We start from the raw sequence: 11,271 nt of genomic DNA on the forward strand, positions 1-11,271 counted from the left end.
GCGGAACCAGAGGGAGAGTTGTTTTATTGTACCCACTAGCAGTAAAGTTTATTTGTCTGTAGCCATTAAATTGCATTAGGTTATCAACGTTTTGAGCGAAAAAGAAAACCACAGCTCAAGTCCCTGGTAAGGCAACAGCTTGATTGTGTGATATGTATGAAGTGCTCGCTATTGTTATCTGTCATGCAGGTTTGCAGGATGTTCACAGTCTGCTTGTCGCCATGATGAGTTGTGACTTTGAGCTTTTTAACCGTTTTGGCCAATTTAGCCAATTTTCAACCAGTTTGTGCAATAACATTTGGTGTTCTCAGGCATTGTGCAAATCGTGGTCTACCCTCCTGCTGTCCAGAAGACCGTGATCATGGCAACAGCTTTTTGGTCTTCATTTACTTGCACTTTAATTTGTAGTTCAGGAGATTGTTTTTCCCACAGTCCTCTGTTTTAGAAGCCTGGGTAGCTCAGTCGGTAGAGCATCAGACTTTTAATCTGAGGGTCCAGGGTTCAAGTCCCTGTTCAGGTGTAGAGTTGCACATTCTGCTAGATGAGTTGTCCATTTGACGTGCTCGTATGGACATGGACAAATTCAGATGCTATCATATCATGTGTGTTCCATGTGCAAGTCTTTAAAAAGAATTGTGACTGTTTTTCAAGCAGGTTTGTATCATAAAAATGTTGCTGGTAAGTCTAAATGAACAATGGGCAACCTACATCCATCTTGCTAGCACCCAAATCTCTGTACTCATCTCCCTGCTTGTATAGTATGTCCAATGACATACCATTTATGGTCTATAACCCTTTTCATTGGTTTGCTACGACTCTTAAATAATTCCTTTCATTGTATCAATCTCAGAAATAACCAAAGAATGACGAATTTCACTCATGTGCTTGTGTTAAACCACCTGTCACTGTATTTTTAGCAGCAGTAGTGCTTTTTAGTTTTTCGTGTGAGGGTTGAACTCACGACCTTCAGATTATGAGACTGACGCGCTGCCTACTGCGCCAACAAGGCAACAAAAGACATTGCAATGGTTGGGAAAATCTCTGAAAAACTAACAATTTGGTCGTCAATCTTAATAAAAACAATGTATGTGGAGACCTATGTTCTCACACAAAGGCTAAGATCAACACTAGATGCTTTGTAATGACCCCATGAAAAGGGGAGACAAAAGACTGTGTGCAAAGGTTGTATACATGTATGCCTGGTGTATGCATGGATCAGTGTGAGGTGTCAGTGATTTATGCTGGACAGTGTAAAACTAACAAAGGTGAGCGGGAGAGGTGCTTGACTGAGAGACCTCTAGGGCAATCACAGATGCACAACCAATAATAAAACACTACTGAGTAAATAAGTTCAGAAAATGAAGAACATTGTTCAGAAAGCTTAATGAAGCTTCATTTGACCAAAGCTATTAACCACCTGAACCTGGTAAAAGGTATGAGGTAGTCCTGCATAGCTAGCTAGTGATTTACCTCCTGTAGATGGTGGTCGGCGTGCCAACAAGGCTTGGAAATTTGCAGATGGTGATTCAGAGGAGATGTAACAGTTTAAAGTTTAAAGTAACTTAATTTTCTAAATTGTCCGCCTACAGTGCCAACAAGAGCTCTTCTCTAATAATACCGGGTATGCAATAGCTATTCAACTTCGGAAGGTATTGTTTCAGAAACAACAATAGACAGCACCATCTTATCACAACGCCCATGTTTGTGTTCCTTCAAAGTTTGCAAAAACATTCATCTGAACTCGCAAATCAATTGATGAGATTTTGGAGGTCAAAGGTTCAATGTCAAGGTGACTGTGTCCTCATGTCTGGCCATCTGATTCTTGTGAATGCAATATCTCTGAACGCCTAGAGGGAAGCACTTTAAATTTGGCATACATAACGACTAGGAGTTGCGGATGAACTGATTTCAATTTTGGAGGTCAAAGGTCAAGGTTACTGTTTCATTACGTCTCCTGAACTGTATATGTATTTCTCCTGAACTAGTGATGGGGATGCTTTGGTGATGTAAAGCCCCAGAGGCCTAATGGATAAGGCACTGGCCTCCTAAGCCAGGGATTGTGGGTTCAAGTCCCACCTGGGGTGAATTTTAGCAGATTGGCACAATGGAAGTGTCCTCGGCCTCTGACCCAGAGGTTCAGGGATTGAAACCATCCTCTGCTAACTCTGATTTCCATGGTGAGACGATATAACTGCTGGAAAAGTTGATGACAGATGTCCAGGATCCTGTAGTAATGCTGACTTTCCAGTGATGTGGTTCGGCTGTTTAGAGGTTTTGATCATATCCATCGGTTGCATGGCTGGGACATCAATACCCCGGTTCTATCACCTGATCGCTGTCTTGTCTTTGTCGTTCGACGACTATTTGGGCTCACACCTTAACACACCTAAAATCATGCTGCACCTCAAAGAACTCTCAAGCACTCCCAGCTGTGCGTTTGCAGAAGAGCGCCTTGTTTTCTTTTAGCTTGGGAAAAGGCTTTAGCTTATGACAAGGTAAACAGATTGCACCATTGTGCTACTCATTAGAGTGTCCACTTCAGTTATGTATTGAAGCACATCCTTAGAGCTAATGGCCCTCATTTATTAACCTAACGTACGACAGGCTTCACGTGAGATTCATGAAACGTTCGTATCACACCAATCAGAGCGTAAGAATGATCGTACATTGATAAATGCAGCGGCTAGAAACGATTGTAATTTAAATATAACGCCCCAATACATTCTCAGTTTTGAGGCCTCGCCTCTATTATTTATGACATGGCCAGACATAATCCGGCTAAGAAGCGGCACTTTTCAGAGGTGGGGATTTAAAGCCTGACATCCCAGGTGCTCTGGTGCAGCCAGATACCACCAGGCCCAGGGGAATATGCCGCCTAAGAAAAATGCAATCCTACCCGATGAGAAGAATAAACATTGTGAAAATAACGAAAATATGAATACATTAAACATATACGGGCATTGAACATATTGCTGCAGTCTCAGTCTTTGGATGGTATAGGTAGCGCCCCATCAGACATGTCATGATATCGTGACATGTTTAATTTACTATATAATAATTTTTGAGACAGGTCCTACTGAAGATCTGTTGGATCAGTCAGGATGGCCGAGCGGTCCAAGGCGCTGCGCTCATGTCGCAGTCTCCACTGGAGGTGTGGGTTCAAATCCTACTTCTGACAACTAGTATTTTCATTTAGAACTAATGTCTAAGAGTTGATATTGGGAATAAAGAACTTAGCAGTTCTTTGTATTTAAGAGGACATGAATGTGCATGAGAAACGCAATTCCAAGTGCAGCGTTTTGTGAGCATCTTTATTGTCAACACATGTAAAGTTCCTTAGGGGCCCGTAGTGGATGAAATGGTAAAACATTTGGCCCTGGATGCATAGAATTCCTGCCATATTGAGCGACAAAGTTTGGGTGTCCTGAAAAAAGGGTCTTGAACTCTATCTCGCCGACCTCTTTTTTTTTTACTGTTTCTTGTTATGTCACGGCAAGAAGTATTATGCTTTTGAGTCGTTTGTCCATCTCTACATCAGAATCAGAAATAAAAAAAACATCATACATATGCAGTCTCTGTGGCGCAATAGGTCAGCGCAGTCGGCTGTTAACCGAAAGGATGGTGGTTCAAGTCCACCCAGGGACGTTTATTGCTTAAATAACCTGGAGTGAGCCAACTCTGGGATTTATCCTTCTTCAGGAGACCATAGAGCAGCCTGAAGATAACCCAAGTGGCCTTATGTCTATCAGAAGATACAGTTCTGGAAACCATGTACATATTAATCTTTACAGTCATCAAAGATGGGAAGTAACGAAGTACAAATACTTTGTTAACAAAATAACGAAGTACAAACACTTCATTGCTGTACTCAAGTAGATTTTGCGGATATTTTTACTTTACTCTTTATTTTTTTGGCGACTTTTTACTTTTACTCCTTACATTTTACCACAAAATCGGTACTTTCTACTCCCTACATTTTACAAAATTGGCTTGTTACTTTAGTTTTGTACTAAAGGTTGTCTATCAGGTGTGATTTGGAGTCCATGTCGGAGAATAGCGCGGACACGCGCCTCACACCACGAGCAGGCGCGCACGGCACACGGAGACAAAAGTGAGAGAAAAGAAAAAGAGACTAGCTGTCTAAAGGATAACCAGTTGAGATCGTGTGCGTCTTTGAGAACTGTAAGTCATATAACTTATGTTGTCAGTTCATGTAAGCCTGTTGTTGTATTGGTCTGTAGTTCTGGACGTTTGTTGCTTAAATAACCTGGAGTAAGCCAACTCTACGGTTTATCATTCTGCAGGTGAATATAGAGCAGCCCAAAGATAACCCAAGTGGCCTTACCTTTATCTGAAGGTACAGTTCTGAAAACCATGTACTGTACATATTAATCTTTACGGTCATTGGTATGCAGGTCACTTGATGTAATACAAGCAAATACATAAGGCCAGACAGAGACAAAAAGTGAGAGAAAAGAAAAAGAGACTAGCTGTCTAAAGGATAACCAGTTGAGATTGTGTGCGTCTTTGAGAACTGTAAGTCATATAACTGATGTTGTCAGTTCATTTAAACTAATGAGGAACAATTTGACAGATCAAAATCAAGTCCAGGATCTTATTCTTTCAAACATCACACCTGAGTCTCTCAAGTCCTGACCATTCCCTGACCGGGAATCAAACCCGGGCCGCTGCGGTGAGAGCACCGAATCCTAGCCACTAGACCATCAGGGAGTCACATCTTTCAAATTTCTCTTTGTAGATGTGAGTTTTCTTTTCACTTACTGGAATGACTCATATTGTTTTAGGCGAGGAATGGCGCCTGGCTAGAGCTTCAGAAGGCAGGACATGACAGATTACACATCTGTCACATAGTCAGTTTGTAGTCTTAAATACCAAGTCTCTTGCTGTTCCTTGACTAGTCGGCCACCCCTGCTTTGCATCGCTCCAGGTATGTAGAAAAAAAATCTGTTATGCACCTTTGCATTGCACTAAAATGTCAAAATTTGGACCTGAATCCAACAATAACATTACTTGACTCTCACATACATTGGTTTTCAGTTAAAAATGTTGGTTAGGGGTTTAGTTACTGCTTGAAAAAATGAAAAGAATTGTTATTGAGATGGAGGCAGATGAAGTGTTTACGACCAATCAATGATGACAAATGGATACATCCACTGTCGGAAATGGTACTCTTTAAAACGTTAAACTAATGAGGAAGAATTTGACAAATCAACCAAAAACTTACTCTTTTAAATCTGTATCTGTCAAGTCCTGACCATTCCCTGACCGGGAATTGAACCCCGGCCGCGGCGGTGAGGGCGCCAAATCCTAGCCATTAGACCATCAGGGAGTTACATCTATCAAATTTAATTTAACATATTGTTGGTTATATTGTTTTAGGCAAGAAATGGCGCATGGTTAGAGATTTAGAAGGCAGTGGTGCAAAATGCAAAACTGCCTGTTTCGATTTAATTACATGGTAATAATACAAAAACAGAGGTGTAGTGATTACTTGGAAATGCTTCCGGTAGTTTCTGAAATAAAAACCATGAATCAGTGGTGGAAAATGCAAAACTACCTGTTTCTATTTTATGACGTAGTAAGACAGAGGTGTAGTGATTACCTGGAAATGCTTCTGGTAGTTACTGTCAAACAACCATGAATCAGTGGTGGAAAATGCAAAACTGCTTGTTTCAATTTTATTACATGGTAATATTAGAATAACAGAGGTGCAGAGATTAGAGGTGAAGAGATTACCTGGAAATACTTACCATGAAATATGTCTTGTCCTTCACGTACGTAACGCTGTGTAATCTGAACAGCAGCTAAACACCTTCCACCATCAAGCACTGGCGACCGGGTTCCTTGTAACACGTTTATTTGAGTAACAAAAGGGTGAAACTGGGAGAAAACAGTTAATTAGATAGTAATGAGTCACAGATATTAAACAAAGATAATTGTAAAAACAATATAACTACACAACAGACTAGCAAAAATGTAAGATGAAATAAAGAAACACGTAATGTATTGTTATACAGTGTACGTAGTATAACCTATGTTGGGTATCTAAATAAACTAAGATATACTTACATGTGGCATTACCCAAGATAAAAGTGGCAAACTAGCTTACTGAAGTATACCGTCAGTTAGGGCTGAACAATATTGTGTTTTAGCATCGACATCGCGATGTGCGCATGCACGAAAGTCACATTGCAGGACGTTACGATGTTGACGTTAATACTTTTTTGCTGCTTGATAGAAAAGTAACCTTTCACCGTTTCTCCTTACATGATTATTACCATCTGACCGTTCCCCTTTAAGACAGGTAGCCATGTGGGCAACGTGTGGATGTGACGTTAGTCCGACGGGGTTTGGTATGGGAAGTGAGGCTCTCCGTGTGTAGAAAAGTAGCCTACCGTTGGCAACAGCTGCCTCTGACACAGTGATGTCATAGTATTTGATGGTAGTGAGTGACGCTACAGTAGTTGGGGTTTTATGTTCTTCTCAAATACAAACTAAACCCCCTGATTAATGCAACATAATCACAACGTCTCCCGGCAATTTCCCACCGCAGAAAGCTGCTATCAGCCAAGCTAAAGCTAATATAGTTAGCTTAAAGAAACCAGCAGAAAGCTGCTACCAGCCAGGCTAAAGCTAATATAGTTAGCTTAAAGAAACAAGCAGAAAGCTGCTACCAGCCAGGCTAAAGCTAAAATAGTTAGCTTAAAGAAACAAGCAGAAAGGCGCTACCAGCCAGGCTAAAGCTAAAATAGTTAGCTTAAAGAAACAAGCAGAAAGGCGCTACCAGCCAGGCTAAAGCTAAAATAGTTAGCTTAAAGAAACAAGCAGAAAGCTGCTACCAGCCGGTCTAAAGCTAATATAGTTAGCTTAAAGAAACAAGCAGAAAGCTGCTACCAGCCAGGCTAAAGCTAATACAACTAGCCCAAAGAAACAAGAGGCATGCAGGTCTGGTCAGTTTATCAAACTGACGAGCTGGCCTCGCTAGTCGACCACAACCTTAAATTTAGAGGAAGCAACATGCAGTCACTGTCATTCACGTTAACCTGGATTGATTATTATATGAATACAATGGTGTCATGCTAGTCAACCAGAGTATTTCTACCTGATGTCCTTCTCCAAAATCACTTCAGAAGAGTAATGTTAGTCACAGCGCTTACTTGCTTTGGTGTTTGTAAAGCACTAAAGTTCAACAAAGAATATGAAGGTAAATATGGTGCAAATGTGAGAGCGCGTAGATGTGATGTGAGCACTTAGAGAATATGATTTCAGAGCTTGTAGAAAAAAATTCTGTACTTGTACTTTATTTCATTTTTTTTTTTCACTTCAGTCACTTTTCCACAGCGGCGAGTCTGCACCGTCGACTTTTGCAACACTTCTTGCGATACATTTGGTGCAAACTAAGTTGTACCTGTGGACTTAGTCTCTGGAGCTCTGAGCCAACAGGATGGGGGGGAGGGGGCAGCAGAGTTTTATCCCCAGATGAGGGACAACTCTGTCTTATTTTATGTAGCATGAAAGCTAGCATAAGCTTACTAGCATCCAGCCCGCTTCTATAAACTGTAAATACCTTTTAATTATCTCAACACTTTTTAACAGTTAAACTGAAACACTGGAGCTCCAGGTGCTGCAGATGCAGACGGACCGCCGTCAGTGGGGCTCGACCAGCGGGGAAACATCTCTAGAAATCTCCGCTGCCGACCTCAACGGGATCTGATCTCCAGCAAGACACGGAAAGCTCCAGACCGATAGCAGCGGCGCAACCCCCATGAGCCCACCGCCAGTGTTGGGGGAATAGCAAGCTAGCGTTAGCAAACTAACCAACCAGCCCGCTTAAAAAAAATGAAAAAGTAATTTAAAAGGCACGCATTATACCCATTGATGGCGGTCCGTTCGTGGCTGCAAGACCTGGAGCTCACCCATTGTTTGAGTTTGACTGTTAAAAGTGTTGAGATAATTAAAAGGTATTTATTTATAAGCAGGTTAGTTTTCTAACGCTAGCTTGCTAATCCACCAACACTAGTGGTGAGCGGGTCTGAAGCTATCCATGTCCGTCTGCAGCTGCAGGACCTGGAGCTCACCGCCAGTGTTTCAGTTTGACTGTTAAAAAGTGTTGAGATAATTAAAAAGTATTTGTTTGGAAGCAGGCTGGCTGCTAGTTAGCCAATGCTAGCTTCCATGCTACATAAATAAGCCTGACAGAGCTGTCCCTCACAGAAAAAAAACACAGGTAAAATTAAAAAAACACTACATAAACTTTAGCATAAAATTAGCAGCGGAAGCGTGCTGGGCCCATAACCCAGAGGTTGATGGATCGAAACCATCTTCAACTATTTCCTGTGCTTTGTATCTTCAGTAAGTATATATCCAGTCTGTTAATGTTTAACACAGCAACTGATGTTGCAAGTGTCTGAAGTGAAATGTCTCCACCTGCTGAAGAGTAAACTTAATGGCATGTTGAGATTATTTCACCCATAAAAAAAGAAACTACAATGCTCATACCTTTTATTCCCGCTGTAACACACATAAAAACCAGAGTGTAATACAGTAAATATACTACACTACAAGTAATAAATACTGTAAATAGAAACCATAAACCAGTACGTTCAAAGTGCTTGTTGTGTTGTTTACCAGTCAGATTACCACAGGAGGTAATATCTGTTGCAGCTCTTTTAAAGACTCTACCATAATACCTGCTGGAGATGCCAGGTCCTCATACATGTAAAGCATGAGCTCTACCACTGAGCTACATCCCCTGAAGATTTTGAAATTCTTTTGACTTTTTTCTGAGATAGACTTAGACTTATCTTTATCAATCCTTTTGGGATGATTCACCGCAAGGAAATTGAAATATGCGGTGGCTTGAAATCAAACCTGGGCAAAATGCTTGCAATGCTATGGCATAAATCATAGTCGAAAAGTAACACACCTGTTGTCTTTCTGCTGGACAATACAACGTTCACTGCAAATCTTGTAAGACAGATTGATAAGAAATACATTGGTGGAGACCGGTGGCTTCCAGTACCTATGAGATAAGACAATATTGATTATGAAGGCACATCTGCGGTTTGGTATACTCTGATGTGTCATTGGTTTGGTACCACTCTTAAAAAACACTGCTCGTTGTCGGCAGGATTCGAACCTGCGCGGGGAGACCCCAATGGATTTCTAGTCCATCGCCTTAACCACTCGGCCACGACAACATAATAAGCCATGCTATGACTGTTTGCAGAAATGTTCATGTAGCACCTCAACACACCATATAATGCCTAAGCTGCACTTGCAAAATAGCAGGGTGTTCAAATACTTATTTTCCTCACTGTAAGATTCCTATACATTGTGTATGGTAGCCTTTACAATGTTGTTTATTTCTTTTATTACCACACACACATTCATAGCAGAGCTGCCCCCCCATGTTTATACTGATGATTGATTGTAATAAAACAGTAACAGAGAGTTGTCTCCGTCTGTGTTTTAACAGACACACCTGGGCCGAAGTTGGAAACCAGAATTAGCTTTAAATCCATTTCTAATCTAGTCCTCACTAAATTTCAAATAATTTCCCTGGAGTTACCATTACAAAATTTAATCTAATTAAATTGGAACATACACAGACTTCTCACAAAATCACACTTGAATTCATATCTTGCTACTCGGTCAGAATCTTATTAACCTGGAGTCCCAGTCTCTGTCAATATAAATAGGCTATATGTTTATATATGTTTTAGGCCTATTGACAGACGGCCATTTAAAATGTAGGCAATGGCATATAAAGAATAAAGAATAAAGAGTCTTTTCTCCATGTCCACTGTAGTTTCTCAGTGTGCTTTCTAGTAACATGTGTCTGGTCCAGGGAGCTTTGTCATTCATAAGGCTACTTTTACTTTTATATTTTAATTATATTGCTAAGCCTGTACTTTGGTACTTTTACTTGAGTAAAGAAGTTAAATCAGTACTTCTACTTTTACCAGAGTATTTGTTAACACAATTATCTGTTCTTCTACTTGAGCACGGGCAGTGAGTACTTTTGCCATCTCTGACGACCTCTGTATTGTTCTGTTTAGAGTATGTATATATTGTGTGTATGGACTAGTCCATTTTAGTTAACAAACCCTTGCAACACTTTTAAAGGTTCCATGGTGTAATGGTTAGCACTCTGGACTTTGAATCCAGCGATCTGAGTTCAAGGAGGGGCGGCTGTGGCTCAGTGGTAGAGCGGTTGCCTGCCAATCGGAAGGTTGGTGGTTCGATCCCTGCCCCTGCAGCCGAAGTGTCCTTGGGCAAGACACTGAACCCCGAGTTGCCCCCGGTGCTGCGCATCGGAGTGTGAATGTGTATGAATGTTTATCTGATGAGCAGGTGGCACCTTGTACGGCAGCCCCGGCCACAGTGTATGAATGTGTGTGAATGGTAAATGGTTCCTGTAGATGTAAAAGCGCTTTGAGCAGTTGTTAAGACTGGAAAAGCGCTATATAAATACAGCACATTTACATTCAAATCTCGGTGCAACCTGATTTTTAAGCCACACCACAGGTAAAAAAAGATCAACCTTTCAACTTTCCACATCTAGTTTACAGTAAGCTTACAGGTTTAACTGTGTAATATTCACACTGGCAGTGAGAACCACTGTAGAAAGTATTATCTTGGTCAATGTTGTTTTCAATGTCTTGTGGTTTATGTTCTGTGTATTTGAAAGTTTGAAAGTTCAGTTGATTATATGTAACAGATAAGTTTCTGTCCAAGTTTGCCATGATCATTGTGTTTGATACGTCCAATTCAGTTTGTATGCAGTTACCTTATGTAGGCCTATGTTGCTCTTGATTCATTCCTTCTTCAAACTTATCCAGCTCGGTGATGTCCCTGATGAGAATCACTTCAATCTCTTTTGCTGCCTCAGGCGTCAACCCGTGAAGTTTGATGTATATTTTACAATTTCTTGCCCATGTTGCCTGGATCTTGTTTTGTTTTCTGAGTATGAGTGCTTTCTTGGCAATATCAGCATTTTTCTTGGTGAGGTGTTTGTTGATGTAAACTTAAATGCCTTTTAATTTCCTTCCTTGTCTGAGAAGTGCGGACTTTTTCTTTCTGTTGGTGAACCGGATTATTACCAATGGAGTGGCCGTTTGTTTTTGCTCGGAAGAGTATGACAATCCTCAATGTCCCCGCTATCAACATAAATGCCTTTGCTGTCCAAAAAGCAAATCACCTGTTGTTCCAGCGTCTCCTTCTCCTCCTCGAGAGCTTCCCTCAGCC

At 41.0% G+C, this 11,271-nt stretch overlaps 4 non-coding genes across 4 annotated transcripts; 3 read left to right on the forward strand and 1 right to left on the reverse strand.

The window, feature by feature from the left end:
• The first annotated feature begins 447 nt into the window (after positions 1-447).
• trnak-uuu (transfer RNA lysine (anticodon UUU)) lies at positions 448-520 on the forward strand. The gene has a single exon. It is a non-coding gene; the product is annotated as a tRNA-Lys (tRNA).
• Positions 521-2,011: 1,491 nt separating this feature from the next.
• On the forward strand, positions 2,012-2,084 carry trnar-ccu (transfer RNA arginine (anticodon CCU)). The gene has a single exon. It is a non-coding gene; the product is annotated as a tRNA-Arg (tRNA).
• A 1,487-nt stretch (positions 2,085-3,571) lies between these two features.
• Positions 3,572-3,645, forward strand: trnan-guu (transfer RNA asparagine (anticodon GUU)). The gene has a single exon. It is a non-coding gene; the product is annotated as a tRNA-Asn (tRNA).
• A 5,494-nt stretch (positions 3,646-9,139) lies between these two features.
• trnas-aga (transfer RNA serine (anticodon AGA)) lies at positions 9,140-9,221 on the reverse strand. The gene has a single exon. It is a non-coding gene; the product is annotated as a tRNA-Ser (tRNA).
• Between the last annotated feature and the right edge of the window lie 2,050 nt (positions 9,222-11,271).

This window comes from Etheostoma spectabile, unplaced genomic scaffold (genome assembly GCF_008692095.1).
Source record: "Etheostoma spectabile isolate EspeVRDwgs_2016 unplaced genomic scaffold, UIUC_Espe_1.0 scaffold00018832, whole genome shotgun sequence".
Classification (NCBI taxonomy): domain Eukaryota; kingdom Metazoa; phylum Chordata; class Actinopteri; order Perciformes; family Percidae; genus Etheostoma; species Etheostoma spectabile.